At 47.3% G+C, this 9,907-nt stretch overlaps 1 long non-coding RNA gene across 10 annotated transcripts in view; it reads left to right on the forward strand.

Annotated features, from left to right (window-relative positions):
• The first annotated feature begins 6,492 nt into the window (after nt 1-6,492).
• The window catches only part of LOC102549417 (uncharacterized), a 56,816-nt gene continuing 53,401 nt past the window's right edge, over nt 6,493-9,907 (forward strand). For all 10 annotated transcript variants that reach the window (XR_593722.4, XR_010053102.1, XR_010053096.1 and 7 more), the window contains exon 1: nt 6,493-6,620. This is a non-coding gene — a long non-coding RNA (uncharacterized LOC102549417). The remainder of the gene's footprint in view (nt 6,621-9,907) is intronic.

The raw sequence follows: 9,907 nt of genomic DNA on the forward strand, positions 1-9,907 counted from the left end.
GTGTGCATGTGTGTATGTGTGTGCATGTGTGCGTGTATGTGTGTGTGTGTGCGTGTGCGTGTGTGTGTGTGCGTGTGTGTGTGCATGTGTGTATGTGTGTGTGCATGTGTGTATGTGTGTGTGCATGTGTGTATGTGTGTGTGCGTGTGTGCATGTGTGTGTGTGTGTGAGTTTATGTACTCCCCCCCACCCCTACCCCCACCCCCGTGCATGCAGGAACCCAAAGAAGCCAGAGGACGTCAGATCCTTTGGAAGCCGAGCTAGAGACGGTTGTGAGCTGGTTGGAATGGATGCTGTAAACCAAATCTGGGTCCTCTGCAAGAGCAGTGTGCACTTTTAAACCCAGAACTTTCTTTCCAGCACTCTCTAGTTTTAAATGAGCCAAATTTCTTAAAAAAAAAAAAATCCAGCTGCTATTTTTTCTTTAGCAGGGGAGAGGGGGTGTTATGTATTGAACTTTTATGTTATGTATTGGCCTTTCTGGTGCTAAGCATTTGTACAACTATGCCTCTGGCCCAGCAGTAGTACTGGATTAGCAGTAGTAGAAACAGCATCTTGCTATGAGCACAGGCTTGCATAGAATTTGAAATCTTTCTGCCCCTGTGTCCCAAGTGCTAGGATTACAGGTGGACACCAGTACACTCAGCTCAGTCAACATTTTAAAGATTTGTGTATTTATTTTATGTATATAAGTAGCTGTCTTCAGACACACCAGAAGAGGGCATCAGGTCTCATTACAGATGATTGTGAGCCCCTATGAGGTTGCTGGGAATTGAACTCAGGACCTTTAGAAGAGCAGCCAGTGGGGTTGGGGATTTAGCTCAGGGGGTTGGGGATTTAGCTCAGCGGTAGAGCACTTGCCTAGGGAGCGCAAGGCCCTGGGTTCGGTCCCCAGCTCCGGCAAAAAAAAAAAAAAAAAAAAAAAAAAGAAAAAAGAAGAGCAGCCAGTGCTCCTAACCGCTGAGCTATCTCTCCAGCCCTCAGTCAACATTTTAAATGTAATGCCTTAAAACACTTTCTATAATTCAAATTTATTTAAAAATATTGATTAAAAAAGGAAGATTTGCCATCTCTCAGGATGTAGGAGTCTTCTCCTTTAACCTAAAGATGTAGTTAATTACAGTTTTCTCACATTAAACCATTCTCGTAACTCTCAAAGGAAACCTCAATTGTTGGGTTTACATGGTACATGATGTATGAGTTCATATAACGGATAACATATTTGTACATTTTTTTCTTGTTTTTTTCTTGAAACGGAAATAGAGATGATTTATTAAGAAAGGGAAGGAGGGGCTGGAGGGATGCTCAGAGGTTAAGAGCAAATACTGCCCTCTCTTTCAGAAGACCACGGTTCCGTCCAAGCACACACGGCATGGCTCACAGCTGCCTGGAAGTCCAGCCCAGGGTACCAGCCGCCTTCTGTTTGCACAAGTGTACACGAGTGCAGACACACACAGAGACACACAGAACTAACTGATAAATCTGCACGACGGAGGGAAAGCAACCTGACAGTGGCATGGGCTGACGAACCTAGGGAAAAGCAGGGGCTCAAATCTTTCTCTTCCGAGCCTTGTTGTACATCCCCTGCCAGCCAGGCATTTGCTCCTCGCTGTGCAGTTTAGGCTGGCCTTGAACTTACATAGGCACGTGCCCTCACGCCCAGTTTGTTTTTGCCATAGAGTACATGTGAGGCTATAAGATCTCACGGGGTCAAGGTTGGTCTTGAATCACTGTGGATAAAAACACCGTGAATATTCAATCTCTGGGTTATAGACGTGAACCGCCACACACAACAACCTCTATTTATCTTTAAGCCTATTTTTATTAGCAATCCAGACTTACCGTCTCTTGGCATGCATGTGCATGAGAGAGAGAGAGAGAGAGAGAGACAGACAGACAGACAGACAGACATATTGACCCACATGGGATCATGTGTGCAGTTGAGTGTGTGAAGTGTAGGTTGTGTTCACACACGTGGCATCCTGAAGTTGACGCTGGGTGTCTTCCTCCATCCCAGGAGGGAGCCTTGAGCTTGCTGGTTCTACTGCCAGTCTCTCTAGCCATCTTGGCCTGAGCACTGGGATTCCAGCGGCTGCTGCACCCCGCTGCCTTTTCCATGCATTCCAGGCATCCAAACTCCAGTCCCCCTGCTTATTCAGCAAGCAGATTATCTTATCCATGGGGCCACCTCCCAAGCCCTGTTTTTCGTCATTACTTTGCTTCAGGGTCTTCCTGTGTAGCTCCGGCTGGCCTCCCACCTTCAGTGACACTTGTGTGTGAATGCGGGTTACATGTGTGGCTGTCTTCATTCTTGCACTGCCTTTATGGCGCCCCATTTCTTACCATCTGGAATGATTTAAAAAAAAGGAGCCATTTGTTCTCTGAAGGCTTGATAAAAGTCGCCGTAAAACCTAGAAAGCCCATGCCTCTTTTCAGCTGGGAAGGTCTTTAACCACCAAGTTACTCATAGGTATTTTGTCTGTCAACAGGCAATTTCTTCTGCCAGTTTTGACACTTTAAAAATCCACCCAAATCATTCTTTTCACCCAGAATTATTGTTAGCCTATAATTAATCTTTTTCTCGTCACTGGGGATTGAAAACAGGGCCCCAAATAAACTCAGCCATAGGTTTCTAGTATGGTGGTTTGTTTGTTTTTTTTTTTTTAAGATTTACCTATTTACTTATTTTATGTATATGAGTACACTGTAGCTGTCTTCAGACACCAGAAGAGGGCATCAGACCCCACTACAGATGGTTGTGAGCCACCATGTGGTTGCTGGGAATTGAACTCAGGACCTCTGGAAGAGCAGTCAGTGCTCTTAACCACTGAGCCATCTCTCCAGCCCTGGTTTATTCTTTTAATCTCAAGTACTCAAGAGGTTGAGGCAGGAGGATGAGGGTTAAAGATAAACCCCAGAAAGGAAGTGAGGCCTCAGTTCAAGCAAGGAGACAGACATTGTTCTCTGTCTGTGCAGCATGCAATGCACTTGCTTTCCCTCACGGTCTCAGGATATAACCTGATTATTCCTGTCTTTTCTTAATCAGCTCACTAGAGAAATCACAGTAAGCATTGATTAGCTAAATGTACAATGAGAAGCAGAAGCTCAGGTTGGCTCTAAAGCTATATTTTAAGAATTGAGGTCTTCGGGTTGGGGATTTAGCTCAATGGTAGAACGCTTGCCTAGCAAGCACAAGGCCCTGGGTTCGGTCCCCAGCTCCAAAAAAAAAAAAAAAAAAAAAAAAAAAAAGAATTGAGGTCTTGGCTAGAGAGATGGCTCAATGGCTGTGAGTGAGTAGTACTGCTCTTCCAGAGGACTGGGGTTCAATTCCCATGTTGGATGGTTCACTACCTCCTGTAAGTGTAATTCCAGCTCCAGGGACATCTGACATCTCTGGCACCATGCTCACTGACGCTCATGCACGTGCACCCTCACGCAGACTCCCCCCATGGCTGCTCTTCCAGAGATTCAGAGTTCAAATCCCAGCACCCACATAATGGCTCACGACTGTGGATAACTGCAGTCACAGGGGATCCAGCGCCCTCTTCTGATATGCAGATTTACAAGCAGACAAAATGCTTACATACCATCTACATAAAATGCGGGGTCTAATGCTTGCATGCCTATAATCTCGGTATTCAGCAGGGCTGAGGGAGGTTTATGGTGAGTACAAGGCTAGTCAGAACTGCTAGCATGACTCTACCTCATCATAACAACAAAAAAGGAAGGGGTGGTGAGATGGCTCTTTGGGTAGGGTGGTGTGGTGGTTTGCATATGTTTGGCCGGCGGAGTGGCACTATTAGAAGGTGTGGCCTTACTGGAGTAGGTGTGTCACTGTGGGTGTGGGCTTTAAGACCCTCACCTTAGCTGCCTGGAGGTCAGTCTTCTCCTAGAGGCCTTCAGAAGAATACTTAGAACTCTCAGCTCCTCCTGTACCATGCCTGCCTGGATGTGGCCATGCCCCCACCTTGACGATAGTAGACTGAAGCTCTGAACCTGGAAGCCAGCCCTGATGAAATGCTGGCCTTATAAGGGCCGCCTTGGTCATGGTGTCTGTTCCCAGCAGTGAACCCTTAGACAGGTGGGAAGAAAGAGGCAACTCCATAAAAATGTCCACCCTCTGACTTCCACATGTGTGGTGTTGGATAGGATACCCACACACACACTGTGTACACCCCACACACACACACACACTCAATATAATCAAAAACGAGGTAGGGGTTGGGGATTTAGCTCAGTGGTAGAGCGCTTGCCTAGGAAGCGCAAGGCCCTGGGTTCGGTCCCCAGCTCCGGAAAAAAAAAAAAAAAAAAAACGAGGGAAAGGGGGCAAGAATAAAGGTCAAAGTGCTTGCTGGGCACGCAAGGCTGAAATATATACATGAATACATAAGTAAGACAAGGACCTGGGGACAGCGATATGTCAAAGCAGACAAAGGTGCTTGTTGCCCAAGACTGATGACCTGAGTTTGAACCCCAGGACCCACATGTTGGAAGGAAAGAAGTTGTCCTTTGACCTAACACACACACACACACACACACACACACACACACACACACACACACACACACTATGGCAAGTACACACACACCCACACAATAAATAAAGGGCTGGAGAGATGGCTCAGCAGTTAAAAGAGCCCTGGCCCTCCAGACCTCCAGAGGCCTTGAGCTCTGTCTCCCAACATCCGTAAGGAGGCTCTCTCTGTAACTCCAGTCCAGAGGCCACCAACACCCTCTTCTGGCCTCCTCAGGCACTGTACTGTACACATGTACAGGTGTACATGTGAGCAAAGGCCCACACACATAAAACAGAAAAAAATTATAAATAAATAAGTACTTTAGGACTGAGGCTTTTTTTACAGCACTGGCTGTAACTTCTGTGGCCCTGGGTCTGCTCCCCAGTGTCGTGTCACAAAAGGCAGACAGTAGATAGGTGAAAAGGAAGGAGGGGAAGGGAGCGGGAGGGGAGGAAAGCTTGATGTTGTCAGCTAAGCAGAGATATGACGTGGACAGTTGGATATACAGAACTAGAATTCAGGGGCAAGGGCCAACGTCGAGGTGTAAATTAGGTTGATCGGCAGGTATGAAACATTGAGACCATCGAGGTAAAGCAGATAGGAAAAAATGTTCGAGGAATATTCTGTGGGCCACTCCAGTGTTTTGAGGTCAGGGAGGGCAAGAGGGACTATAAAATAGATACGCCGAGATCTGAAGGCGTGGCTCAGTGGGTAACAGCACTTACAACACAGCAAGATAATGGACCTATGAAAAAGGGTGGGCGTGACCACGCAGGTCTGAAGCCCCACCCCTGGGAGGAGACTCAGGAGGCTCTCGGGGCCCCAGGATATGTCCTTCTCTGTCTGACCCCCACGCGTTTGCCTACAAATATCACACAGAGAGAGGGGGGTGCGGAGGGGGAGGAAGGGATGGAGAGACTGGAAGTCATATGAGAAAAAAAATTTAAAAGAAATTTATTTTAAATATGACAGATTGTTTTGTTTTAGACAGAGTCTCATTCTAGGCCAGGATGACTGAATACACCGTGTACACAAGGCCAGCCTCAAACTTACCTTGAGCGTCCTGCTTTGCCTCCCAAGTGCTGAGGTTACAGGTGTGCACACTGGCCTGTGGACTAAAAGTTGAGCGATAGTTGAAACACCATGAGGTTGTTTGCTGACATTGGCTGGAGCAGGCTCAATGACAGAGCAAGTGCAAAGCCTAGGTAACCCCGAGGGGTTCATGAGAAGACAGAAATTAGAGGCAGTGAATTTACACAGATCTCTCTCTGTGTGTCTCTGTCTCTCTCTGTCTCTCTATCTCTGTCTCTGTGTCTCTCTTTCTCTGTTTTGTTTTAAGTTGGGTGGGCCTTTCTATGTAGCCCAGGCTGGCCCTAACTTTCCATCCCTCTACCCTAGCCTCCTGAGAGCTGGGTTTACAGACATGTGCCACCCACAAATTTTAAAAGTAGTTTTATTTTTACATTTACATTTATTGCTGTAAAGGGAAGGAGAGCAACAAGACAGCCCTGACAGAGAAAGATACAAAATAAAATGTCTTTGCATTCTTTGTTTGGTTTGAAAAAGTCTCATAGTCTAGCTCTAACTGGTTTGGAACTCACTTTGTAGACCAGGTTGGCCTCGATTTCATAGGGATCTGCCTGCCTCTGCCTCCTGAGTGCTGTTATTAAAGGTGTATGCTACCGGGTTCGGTCCCCAGCTCCGAAAAAAAGAACCAAAAAAAAAATAAAATAAAATAAAGGTGTATGCTACCATGCCTAGCTCTTAAAAGATGTTTATCTATTTTTATTTTATGCATACGTTTGCCTGCGCACTGAGCCAGCTTTTCCAGGCCAAGATTGATTGATTGATTGATTGGTTCCTTAAGGCTGGAGGATTTTATTAGTGTTTAAAAGCAGAACCCCAACCCCAGGAGGAAGACAGAAAAGAGGAAGGAAGAAAGCTATGTAATTTTTAAGCAGTCACTTTGCGGAAGGGGCAGACAAAATAAGAGGAAGCCCAGTGTATCCGGCAAAGCTTGCCCAGGATTTGGCAAGATCCAAAAGAGGAGGAAAACTCTCCCTTTTCTGAATTAAGGACTTAAAAGTCACATAGCTACTCCTGGTAAGCAGCTGACTCGTGTGTCGTGTGTGTGTGTGTGTGTGTGTGTGTGTGTGTGTGTGTGTGTGTGTGTATATGTGTCTCTGTGTGTCTGTCTGTCCACGTATGTGAGTGTCTGTATGTGTGTGTGCATGCCTGTGTGTCTCTGTGTGCATGCCTGTGTGTCTGTGTGTGTGTGTGTGTGTGTGTGTGTGTGTGTGTGTGTGTGCGCGAGCACTCGGAAAGGCCAGAAGAGTGTGTCAGATTCCCTGGAGCTGGAGTTGCAGGCCGTTGTGCGTCTCGCACACTTAGGTCTTAGGCTCTTCTTGCAGAAATCACTCCTGTGCACTTGAGCCATGGCTCCAGCCCCGGCTCAGCATTCCTTTTAAGGTTGGGTGAATGTGAAGATTTGAGCTTCTAAACCTAAAGGTTGGTTGGCCACACAGTTGAGTCCAGTGTTATCCTGGGCTACGTGAGACTGTGTTTTAAAATGAACAGGTAAAGTTGAGGACTGTGGGAGTAACAGGGGCAGTTGTGGGTATGCCCTTGGACAGGAGAGGGAAACCTGTGGAAACATGTACAAGCTCAGGGGCTGACATCACGTATGAGTTAGACAACATATTACCGAGGGGACGAGTATACGGATACAGACCAATCGGCTGAGACGTCAGAAAAGCATGGGTAGTTAACAGCTGTGGGGCTGGAGGTAACTCAGTGAGAGCCAGAACACAGATTTCCCCAGGATCCGTGGAGATGCCAAGCGTGTGAGGAGGCCCACCTGTCATTTCAGCACGAGATGCTACAGACAGGAGCCCAAGTGACCTGGGTAGCCGACTATCCACATCAACCAGCTCTGGGTTCAACCGAGAGAGCTTGTCTCGGGAGAGAAGGGAGAGAGCAACTGAGGACAAGCCACAGCATCAACCTCTCAGTAGGTACACAGGCATATGCATGTACATGCGCACACACACGTGCACACATGACAGACATGTGAGTGGCGGTAGGAGAGCATGGTGGTCTATGCCTATGATCCCAGCGCTCAGGAGGAACAGTCAAATCAGGAGTTCAGTTCCCAGCAGCCACATCGAGTGGCTCACAACCGTCTGACTCCAGCTCCGAAAGGACAGGAAGCCTGGCTCTCTCCGACACCGGCGCTCGTTAGACACACCCACGTGCAGACAGAGACGCCTACTCGTATTCAGAGAGTTAAATAAATTAGTGGTCTGGGAATTGGCTTTGTTGGTAAAGTTCTTACCCTGGAGACCTCACTTAGCTCTCCAGCCCCCATGTCAAAGCTACGTGTGCCATATCAGTCTGTAGTCACAGCACCTGGGAGGCAGACACACAAGGTCCCTGGAGCTCACTGGCCAACCAGTCTCAGTGGATCAGTGATCTCCAGCTTTAGTGAGAAAGCCTGTCTCAAAACGTAATGTGGAGAGCGATTAAGGGAAATGCCCAATATTAACCTTTGCCCTCTACATGCACACGCATGAACACACATGTGCACATAACCACATGAACACCTATGTATCACACATACACACACACACACATTAAATAAACAAAAATAAAGTTTGTTTCCAGTGCAATAAGGAGCCAGTTAGTCAGAAGAGGACTAACTGATTCTGAGATTCTGGGGAACAGGACAGAGCATAAAGTTGCTTTGAAAAAATATGAATTAAAATAGTAAAAATTTTTAAAAATTAAAGCCAGAGAGAGTGTATGAGAGAAACAGGGTATGTCTGCCAGGTAGTTTTCTGGGGCCCCTGGGCATTGGTGATTATTTAAACCGAGACCAACGGGCAAGTTCCGGTGTTTCCCCAGACTGTGTTAAGCTCGCAGGGTGCAGGCAGGTGGGACAGAGAAAACTATACTTAGGCTGGTTGTGGTGGGCCAAGCTGTCATTCAGCGGAGACCTGGAAAGGAGCCTGAGCTGAGAGAAGTAAGGGAAGCGTTGTAATTAACCCACCTTGCAATTTAGATGGGGTTGCAAAGGAAGAATACAGCATTTGAAACATTGTGCAAAGGTTAAGGGTAAGAGCCTAGAGAGAGCCCGGAGCTGGGCTATACGGTGAGTCAGAGGGTAAGAGCTTATAGGCTCACTCGCTCACTCGCTCACTCGCTCATCTAGAGCACTCTAGAGCACACTGGCAGCTCACATCCTCCTGTAACTCCAGCTCCTCTGGCCTCTGTGGGGACCTGCTTCCACATACACACACATGCAGACACAGACAAGGCTTTTTATGATGTGTGTTGTTGTTATATACAAGACAGGCTGTTTTATAATGGGTATTGTTTTAAGTATCAATACGTTTTCGATCTACCGCCTCCCTGTCACCCAACAGTATCTTTTGCCTCAAAGTCAGTTCTGATTTGACCTTTGTCTCTCTTTTGGTTTGCATTTTATTTCCCCCCTTCAGGCTTTTTTTTTCCTTTAAAGTTTATTCAATACAACACAATCTCCCCCCCCCCCCCCCCCCCGGACCGAACCCAGGGCCTTGAGCTTGCTAGGCAAGCGTTCTACCACTGAGCTAAATCCCCCAAACCCTGCAACACAATCTCTAACTTCACTGAGGTGCACAGCACTCCCTCAGTAGGTGTCTCCGTCTGTCCCTCTCTTGTGAGTCTTGCAAGTCGCTCACCCTCGGGACCTTTGGACTTTGGCCTGCCAGTCTCAGGACGGCTGCGGCACACGGTGGCTTGGCACGATCTCCAGAGGTAGGTGCAGGTAACCTCAGAGACACTGGATGCCCTCATTCAGTTCCAGTAGAAATGTCTCCAGGCTAATGCTCCTCCATGGAGCCCCGAGACTTGAGACTGCATGGCCTTCATGACAGGAAGGTTGGGCACATTCTTGTCTGTCAGCTCGTCGTGTTTGACCATGTGGACCTCTTTCTTGGCAGCCATCATGACTTCCTTAAAAAGGACTTCATAGATGGCAATCCCATTCTTAGCATCAACATCATGGCGGCTGAAGGGTCTGAGGCAGAGGCTGGAAAGGAAGCCTTCCCTTCATTTTAACTCGGTCTTCCTTTTAAGCATCTCATTTAGGTAATATTTTTTTTTCCTGTGGGAAGTGTTAGTCTAAGTTCTACCACTGAGCCCTAACTCCAGCCCTCCTCACAGATTTTTTTTTGTTTGTTTGGTTTTGTTTTTGGAGCTGGGGACCCAGGGCCTTCTACCACTGAGCCAAATCCCCAACCTCTAGATTTTTTATTTGGGTGTCATTTCTTCTCTTTTGTTGTTTTGAGACCAGGACCTTGCTTTCGGAAGAGGCCTGCCTTGAGCTCAGGACCCTCCTGCTCCTATCT

The sequence above is a fragment of the Rattus norvegicus genome, chromosome 7, assembly GCF_036323735.1.
Source record: "Rattus norvegicus strain BN/NHsdMcwi chromosome 7, GRCr8, whole genome shotgun sequence".
Classification (NCBI taxonomy): domain Eukaryota; kingdom Metazoa; phylum Chordata; class Mammalia; order Rodentia; family Muridae; genus Rattus; species Rattus norvegicus.